The sequence below is a fragment of the Leuresthes tenuis genome, unplaced genomic scaffold (assembly GCF_036924035.1).
Source record: "Leuresthes tenuis unplaced genomic scaffold, fLeuTen1.0.hap1 SCAF_2, whole genome shotgun sequence".
In the NCBI taxonomy this organism is placed as follows: domain Eukaryota; kingdom Metazoa; phylum Chordata; class Actinopteri; order Atheriniformes; family Atherinopsidae; genus Leuresthes; species Leuresthes tenuis.
In genome coordinates, this window is record NW_027325356.1 from 39815845 (window position 1) to 39824932 (window position 9088).

At 37.5% G+C, this 9088-nt stretch overlaps 1 long non-coding RNA gene across 1 annotated transcript; it reads right to left on the minus strand.

Moving 5' to 3' along the window:
• Nucleotides 1–4925: 4925 nt before the first annotated feature.
• LOC140302474 (uncharacterized) lies at nucleotides 4926–7940 on the minus strand. Its single transcript, XR_011914970.1, has 3 exons — nucleotides 7853–7940; nucleotides 5303–6580; nucleotides 4926–5093 (listed from the first exon to the last, which is right to left on the minus strand). It is a non-coding gene; the product is annotated as an uncharacterized lncRNA (long non-coding RNA).
• Nucleotides 7941–9088: the final 1148 nt, after the last annotated feature.

The window sequence follows — 9088 nt, forward strand, 5'->3', positions numbered from 1 at the left end:
TTTAGTTCAGATTTATTGAACAACTAAGCACAACTGAACAAGTTTAAAAGTATAAAATAACCTGCGTATTGAAATACAACCACACGACTGAAGACGCGTTTTTCTTGGGAACAAGCTGCTGCTCTTCCTCCTCCTTGACCAAGTCTACCTCCGCCGCCGGCGCTGCAGCTGCCGCTTTGACATTTGAACTGTCCTCCATTTCGTCATTGTCTCTTCCCCTTCTTGCTATAGACTGGATAGGGTGGAGTCACGTGACTACATACGCTGTACTACGTGTGCCACGTCTTAAAGGGACATGAACACAGCCTACCTACACAACAGCCAAAAGACGAAAAACACTTTTTTTTTAAACACCGAATATACCAACATGGGCAAAATGAATTTGGTTATAGTCGTAACTTTCGGTATCTCTAAATTTTCGGTATATTGCCCAGCCCAACCTGTGATCCTACTTGGACTGTTTAGGTCCATTTTCCTTCTATGACCTTAGCAAAGTGATTCCAGTGCTGAGATTAAAACAAATGGTCCAAACACTCAGAATCCCTCATTATGAAAGTGAAAAACCACCTATTTCGACCCCTCTGCCACTTTCTCTTACATTAGGGATTACACCAGTGTGAGAAGGAAAATTCCACTATCTTCCTACACTGCACTGACCCTCATCTGACAAGGGGAGAATTGGGACTGGGATAAAATCCAGGTTCATGATAAAAATCATCCTCAATATATCTTCATTTTCATCTTCATCTTCATTTGATCTGGAAGTTTTGTCTGTTTTGTTTCTTTCTCTCAGACATTCACCATGAATGGCAGCATGGCAGGGCATTCTTTGGCTGTAGTAATCTGCTATGCTGCTTACATGGATTTAAATAAACTATAGCATTAGAATTGCTGCATTCAAAAGCGATCAGTTAGTTGTTTTATTTTTTTTAAGTTTCAAGAAATGTTTTATCTTTAACCAGGACATGACTGAGGCCACTGCACTGAGTGCCATCGAGAAAACAACAGTGGGAATTTACATCACCAGAGAGACGCCAGACAATGACTTTTCTGATGTTGGCATCATCATCGAGGGTGTGGTGGTTCTTCAAGATCTGGATAATGTGGCCCTTGCAACAGCCTTGCTGTTTGAACTTTTTTACTCTTTGAACATGAGGTGTCCGTCACAGCTCCGCTACACTTTTGAAGTGATTCAAAAGGTGATAATGGAGTTGGATGTGACTCAACTCTCGAGGAAAGCCCAAAGCTTAAAGACAAAACTGCTCCAATGAGGACAGCTCACTGTTGTGCACGTGAGGCACAAGTTTCAGTCTAAGTTTCTATCTATATTTACAGGTGAAGAGATGGAGAACTGTACCGGGTCTAAATCAGTGGTCCCACTTTTGGGTCGCGGATCTGTTTTCAATAGGTCAGACTCTGACTGGAAAAAAAAAAAAATAATTTTGAAGGGCTCAGAATACACGCTATTCACACTCCTAAACAGTAGGCGGTGACGATACCATGTAATTCTAATGTGGTATACAGAGCCATCAGTGGTATACCAACATTGTTATTATTTATAGGTTTAATATTATTTGCACTAAGATAAGGTCATGAATGTGTTGAAAATTGTCTGTGTGTTGTCTGATCGGGAAAGGTTCGTTTATTGTTTGTCAAATGAGGTGATGCAGTATCTAAATCTCACCAGCAGAGGGCGCGTTCACTACTATGAACAGCAAGGGAAATCTCGCGAGAATACGCTGTAAGAACGGGAACACACACCTGAGTGTGAAGATGTGTGTGGCGTAACGCGATAAATAATATATATTTTTGGCTTTTTGCAGGTAAGAGAGGAGAGTGGTAATTGTGTGGTTGATGGGTGAATGTGTTAAGTGTGAGTTTATGGTCTCTGTTGGATTTTAGATCATATTGTTCAGAAACTTTACTTGTTTATAAAACCTAACGGTCTATCAGTTGATAGTACTCGTTGCCTATTAACCTCGAGCAAGCGTAAGGCTGGAGAAAGCTATGAGCGGGTGTAAAGAGCCCGGACTGTTCGTGTATTGTTAATAGATAAATAAATAAGTTAAGATAGAGACATAATTGATTTCGTTAATGTGATCATTTTGGTAGATATGAATGGCTGATGGTGTATTGGAGAAACAAATTGATATTGAATGTACAAAATAGGACAATTGGTCTGGAATAGCAATGTAACGGTCATGATTATTGTTTGGATGTTTTGTGCAGATATAATTTTTCTGTGTTAGGTGAATATGCTGGGAGAACGGGAACACACACCTGAGTGTGAAGATGTGTGTGGCGTAACGCGAGAAATAATATATATTTTTGGCTTTTTGCAGAACAAAAATAAAAGACCTTCAAATTAAATGTGTAGTGGAGGACAACTTCAATTTGCACCACGCTACACTAATCGACTCCCGCCATTTCACAGATAGAAGAAAAGCTACTGTTGGTTTTCATATGAGAGTGACCGTGGCTAAACGCAGATATGACATTGACTACATAAAATATGGATTTTCTTATATTTAGGACAAAAGGGGGGAATTACCTCAGTGCACTTTTAGATTTTGAATTAAAATGCAGCCACTTGACTGTTAAAGGGAATTTTTCCTCTCTACCACTTTTTTTGCTTTTGTTTATCATTAAACATGAATTTTGTGTCTATTGACACACTGATATTTTATTTTATGTCAGGTTCAAAGTGCAACATGTTTTCATTAAAGAAATTTGAGATTTGAAAATTTTCCTGGGTCGCAGCTTGTCTATAACAAATGATGGTGGGTCCTGAAGCCAAACCAGTTGGGAACCACTGGTCTAAATAATGCCATCAGGGCCGTGTGAAACAGGATGTTTAGTTTAATTGAATTTTCAATACTTCTAAGAATACAACTCAGACATAGCTCTTGTATGAATAGCTTTTCTTCGTATACCGGCCTAGGGACCAGAAATGTGTTTAGGTTAGATGGTTTTAGGCTAGTGTGTAATTCATGAAACTTTAACCTTGTGTAGATTATGTCAAGTCCAACTGCTGTTCCAATTCCTACAACAGTATTGTATTAGATATTGACACAGTTCCTTAATCTTTGTCACGTCCCGGTGAGGTCTTTTGTTTTGCAGCCTTGTCTCGTCATTTCCTGTTTTATTTTGAAAGATTAACCTTCCCTCTCGTTTTAGGTTACTTGCCCTTCCTCATGTGTCAGCAGTCTCATTGTCTTCCCTGATCCCAGAGTGTTTCCACCTGTTCCCCATTTTCCCTCTTGTGTATTTATAGTCTGCGTCTCCCTCTGTCCCATGCCAGTGTGTTCGTTACAATCCTTGTGAGAGTTCGTCACCCTAGCCTTCCTTGTTATCCACAGCCTTGATTCCAAGTCCATGCGAGAAAGCGTTCCCTCCATCAGAGTGGTTTTTATTTTGTTACCTTTGATCCATAGTCATAGTTTAGCTTCGTCTAGTTTCCAAAACCTGATTTGGTTCCTCCGTAAGGAGTGATCTTTTGTTTTTGATAACGTTTTATAGTGCCTCAATTAAAGGAGTGATTGTGATTTCTTGCAACTTCTCATGGTGCCTTCATAAGTGGAGTGATTTTGATTTTGTAACTGTTCATAGTGCCTCTGTTTTATTGGAGAGATTTTTTTATTGGAGATTTTCTTTCTGATTTTGTATCATCTCCTTAGAAGAGAGCGCCTAGTTATTTTGTTAAACGTTTATAGCTCTTTCAGTTTTCCTCCTGGAATGGAGTTAGTATTAGTTTGATAAAGTTTTATAGTCACAGTGACCTCATCCTAGTTATTGAGGAAAGTGTGTTAGCATTTCATAGCCCCTTGATTTTCCCTGACCTGGAGACTCATAAGTGGTTTGTTAATAAACTATCTTATTCTGAAAACCCTGCATCTGTGTCCTGCCGGTTTCTGATAATCTTATGTACAGGCTCTTATGTTCATGGCCGGACTGAAGGCAGTGTAACAGTTTTGAAATATTTTATGTAATAATATATAATTTACTTGTATAAGTAACACTTAAACCTTGAATCTTAGTTGATGACCAGATTCTTTTTTTCTCCATATGGCATATCTCAGATTATTGGAGACAAAACATGGGTTTTTATTTTATTGCACTTTTTGTATATTGTCTGTAGATTTCAGTTATATATTTTAAAGGCAGTTGTCTCAAAATGAATGTATATTTGCTGTACACTCGCTGACTATTTCATAACTGGAGTTATAGGACATTTAAAATCAGTTTTGGAATTTTTGACATGCAACTGCTCTTTTTAATTTTTTTTTTTTAATGGGTAATGTTAAAGAGAGTTAACAGAAATGTATTACACATTAAAATAAATGATTGGTGGAATGGCAATGGTAACTAACGTTTTTGCATTTCAAATCAGTTCTATAGTTACCTCGAATTGTTTACAGTTACAATTGTTATTTAATTTAATCTTGACAATGGAGACCTTGAACATGATGTTTATATTGTTCTCTCCGAAGATGGGTGCCTGTAACCTTTTTCAAAAGAAAAGGTCTAATTCCCATTCTGTGTCTGAGCTGGTAAAACACTGAAAAACTGACATTACTTGTTCACTGTTGATTTGTATTACAGTAGAACAGTAGCGTCAGTTCAATTCTTTACCAACTGTCACTGCAGTGAAATTAAACATTTTATTTTGAAAGGTTACTAGTGGTTACAGGCAACCATCCTCAGAGAATACAAACTATCTGTTTTAAAGCTTCCATTGTAAAATTGTGTAATTCACACTAGAATATAATACTACCATGTAATATGAAAATAACGTGTAGTATTTAAGTGACCTAATAGTATTAGAGTAAGTTATTGAATCGTGTTGAAATAAAGTGATACAATTGTGAAGGATTAAAATGTTCCAAGAGCTCAATTTACTTTATCAAAACATGTTTTAATCACACTGTATCAACACAAAATACACAGGTTTATTGAACATGAATAACTTGTGTTAATTTAACTCAATTGTTTAAGTTGCTGCCAAAGCAAAACATCTGTGTGCAACCAATGTCCACAATTGAATTTAGTTAGTCCAACATGTTCTTTTTTTCAGTGTAGTTGTTGAAGTCAGTCTGTAATGGAAATAAACACACATCAAATAATTCTCAATAAAAATGACATTTCTCTTTAATGAAACATCACATTCTCAAAAATGATTAACTTAAATTCTTACACTACATAAACAAAATCCTTCAACACACATAATTAATTTCAAATATTTTAGTTAGGCATCTTGAGGTCTGCACGGGATAGAGGAATGAAAACGGGCTTATTTGCTTACCCTTCGCAGGCTGTGCTGTCTGACTCTGTCTGCTGTTCCAAAGAGTATCACAACAGATGTGTAATGGTTGAGGAGGAAAATGGCCCTTCCAAGGTTGAGCTGTTTGGCATAAAAATGGAATAGACTCTCCATAACCTAACATGAAAGAAGACAGGACAGTTGATCAAACAACAATTTTAAATCCACAACAAGTACTATGTCATTGTATGGAATGGTGTTTACTTTTTTAAAATTAATAATTACTCCAATGAAATATGCATAACAACTGATAACAATACCATGATCTGGGTGAATACTCGATTCTGATTGGCTGGAGAGCGTAGGTTAAAAAGTGATAATGGACACCTAGGAGAGACATTCCGGTCAAATTGCTTGATGTCAGTTCTAAATTATTGCGCTGGCTCAAACGCTAGTTGGTAACCATGGCAACGGAGACTCAACGTTATTTCGCAATTTATTTCTCACAAAGACAAGACAGACAAAAACATGAGTGATTTTATCATTTCTTTTAACTTGTTTGGTGAAGATGATAACTTTGAAGACTGGGATGCAGCAGAAGTAAAAGAGAGAAGAGAATATGAAAAGAAAAAGGAGAAGCGACACAAGGAGGTAACACCGGAGGAATTGAATAAATTAGAGGATGACAAGGACGAGATAAACACAAAGAAAACCACGACACGGGCAGTTAAACACTAAGAGACTTCCTGGCTGACAAAGACATGGACATCAACTTTGAAAGCTACACTGCCCCTGCTTTCAATGACATTTTGCGACTGTTTGATGGCTTTGAAAACGTCAGCCTAGCTCATAATCCTCAGAAATAAAATCATAAAGATCCGAACGACCCACACAAGGAAAACCTAGAGGGTTCATGTTCGCCTGGCCCATGGATCCCCTGTGTCCACTAAAAAGTTTTACAAAGTACATCTCCAAATGTCCACCAGATGCAAAATTGTTTTATCTCAACCCGAAGCGCTCAATCACCGTGGCATCAGGTATGTGGTACTCCAGGGAGCCGATGGGTATCCACTACCTGGGGAACATGCAAAAAAAAAACAGCGAAGAGGTCTGTACAATAGCTACATTTTAATAATAATGTAGACCCCTCTTATGGCCTTAATATGGCCTAAGTGTGTTAATTATTGTTTATTTCAGGTGGGTCTGTCGCGGGTTTACACCAACCACATCCTCTGAAGCACAGCTGTCGGTTGTCTCTCTGACGCCGGGCTGGAAACTCGCCAGATCATGCAGGCGACGGGGCATAGTTGTGAGAGCAGCCTGCAGGATTACAGGGAATGGAGCAACATTTTGTCATCTTCCAATGTCCCAAGCAGTGGTCGTAGCGAGCCACAAACTTTAAATATCCGTCCATTAAATGCCACGATGATGGACATGCTAAAATCGCTTTCAAATGTTACAATCAATGGAATGTAGCATTTGATTTTAAATGATTTTAAATAGTGTGTTCATAGTTAAGTTACCTCTGGCGTACCATTGCCTGTCTGTCTGTCTTGCATACTTAGGCTACTTGCTTGGTTTCCTTTCTACACATTTGATGATCAGAGTGGATGGTTAATAACATTTGCTGTAATAAAAACGATTTAGGAAACTGTGTACTTTGATTCTTTGAAACAAAATTTTGCATCACACTCTGGAGACAAACAAACGGTAAGTAGTGCACTGACATTCTGAAATGATAGAAAGTATCACATAACGTAGCATTAAACTCACTTCCCTACACTGCTCAACTGCTGCGGTCGGGTCGCTCTGGCCAAGTTGCTTAGCAACGCTAGCACAGGGATATATCAAATAGTCTGCTCAGCTGTCACTTGTAAAAGAAAAACTCACGATTTTATGTCTAAAACATATTAAAGTATCAATGATTGATTGAATATTTCTTTCTTTCGTAAGTGACCATGGTATAGGCGGGATAATGCCCTCTGAGGTGTCCATTATCAGAAATGAATGGACTTCGCGGAAGCAACAGACGGCTTCGCGTCGGACGGTTCACGCCTCCGCGTCGACCAATAATTTCTGATAATGAACACCTCTGAGGGCAATATCCCTTACATATGTGATATTTGCTTATCTTGTGGGTAACGTTTAAACCATCAAATACCTCGCCTGTCAGCCATTGGTGAGGTCGCAGTTGGACATCTTCTTCTTCTTCCTCTGAACCCGATAATCACAACGGTATACTAAATCCTCTGTTTATATAATATGATATATAACAACATAATATGATACACTTTGGTGAACACTGCAACATCTTGTCGTTACTGTATCGAGTTTTTTGGTTTCTCAAAATAAAAGGGATTTGTTATTCATGTAACGTATACACCTCTAATTCCCTGCTTCCTCTGTTTCCACCGTTCAACATCGACCCTGTGTGTCTTGTTACAATAAACAGAGAGATGTATTGTTTTTATTTAACCTCTTTTCGGTTATCTGCAGTTAACACTTTTTGTGTTATTATTCATTTGAGGTCTGTAATAGTAAATAATGTGAATGACATTTACATTCACCAGAAAAACAGTGAAAATATCATACCTTCTTCTTGATTTTTAGAGAGTCCTTGTATTCTCCCAAAAGAGCTTCATGCATCCGCTTGTAGATGTGCACAAATCATCAAATCTGGTAAGCCTGTTGTGTTGGAAACGGATCCTTTTCAGATCCCATTGAGACTTCTCCATGATGCCCTGGGTCTTGTTATCCTTGGTGTAAATCCGTTGAAGATATGTTGAATTTAACATGGGGTCATGTTAGTACAGGGTTTATGCAGGAATTCAGAGGTTAAATTTAATACCATTTAATAACTTTTTAATACCTTCTAAATATTTTTTAAAACCTCAACGCAACTTGCCTCTATTCATAGCAAAAACAGGATTGATGGATGGATAAATGTTACTGTCAATCCCTTAGTTACTTACATTTACATTTAATCATTTAGCTAAAGTTTTTATCCAAAACAACTTTCAGAGAAGATGCGATGGCTGCAGTGGAATCAGAGTCAGAGTTACGCTACTTGATATCTACTAAAGAAATGACACAATGCATAAGGTTTCAGCACCATTCCACATATAACCATGTTCTCTGATAAATACATCAAGTGTTTTGATCTGGTCTGGTGTGTCACACGCATGCTGTAAACAATACCACTGTCCACTGGCTGTGTGACAATCTGCCAATAAAAACATCTCCCCTCTCCTCAGATATACGTTGATCTCATTAATGGCCTCTGTGAACTCTAAATGATGGAAATAGTGATGGAGAACTCTAATGCATGAACTACACAGAACAATCCTGAGTCTACCACTGTGCACTATAGAAAATAGCTGTACTGTACAGTCAATGTAATAAATTCTGCTGAACTTTTAACAAACAAACTTACAACAAATCACATGCTATTCTTTATAATATCTCGCAATCAGACATTTAATACTTTTTAAGGGCCTTCATTTTTTCTTAGTTGATTTACTACCTTTTAATTATTTTTAATACCGCACGGACACCCTGTAGTTTATTATTATTTTACTTACTGTTCCCACAAATCTAAAGATAATGTCACGATTTATGTTTTGATTCATGTCTTGTCTCGTCATTTCCTGTTTTATTTTGAAAAGTTGAAAAACGTTATTTATTCCATAGTCATAGTTTAACTACGGTAAGTTTTCATAACCTGTTTTGTTCCTCCGTTTAGGAGTTATTTTTATTTATTTATTTATCAATGTTTCATAGAACCTCCATTAGAGGAGAGTTGTGTTTCAGTTGTCGTTATCGTTTCAT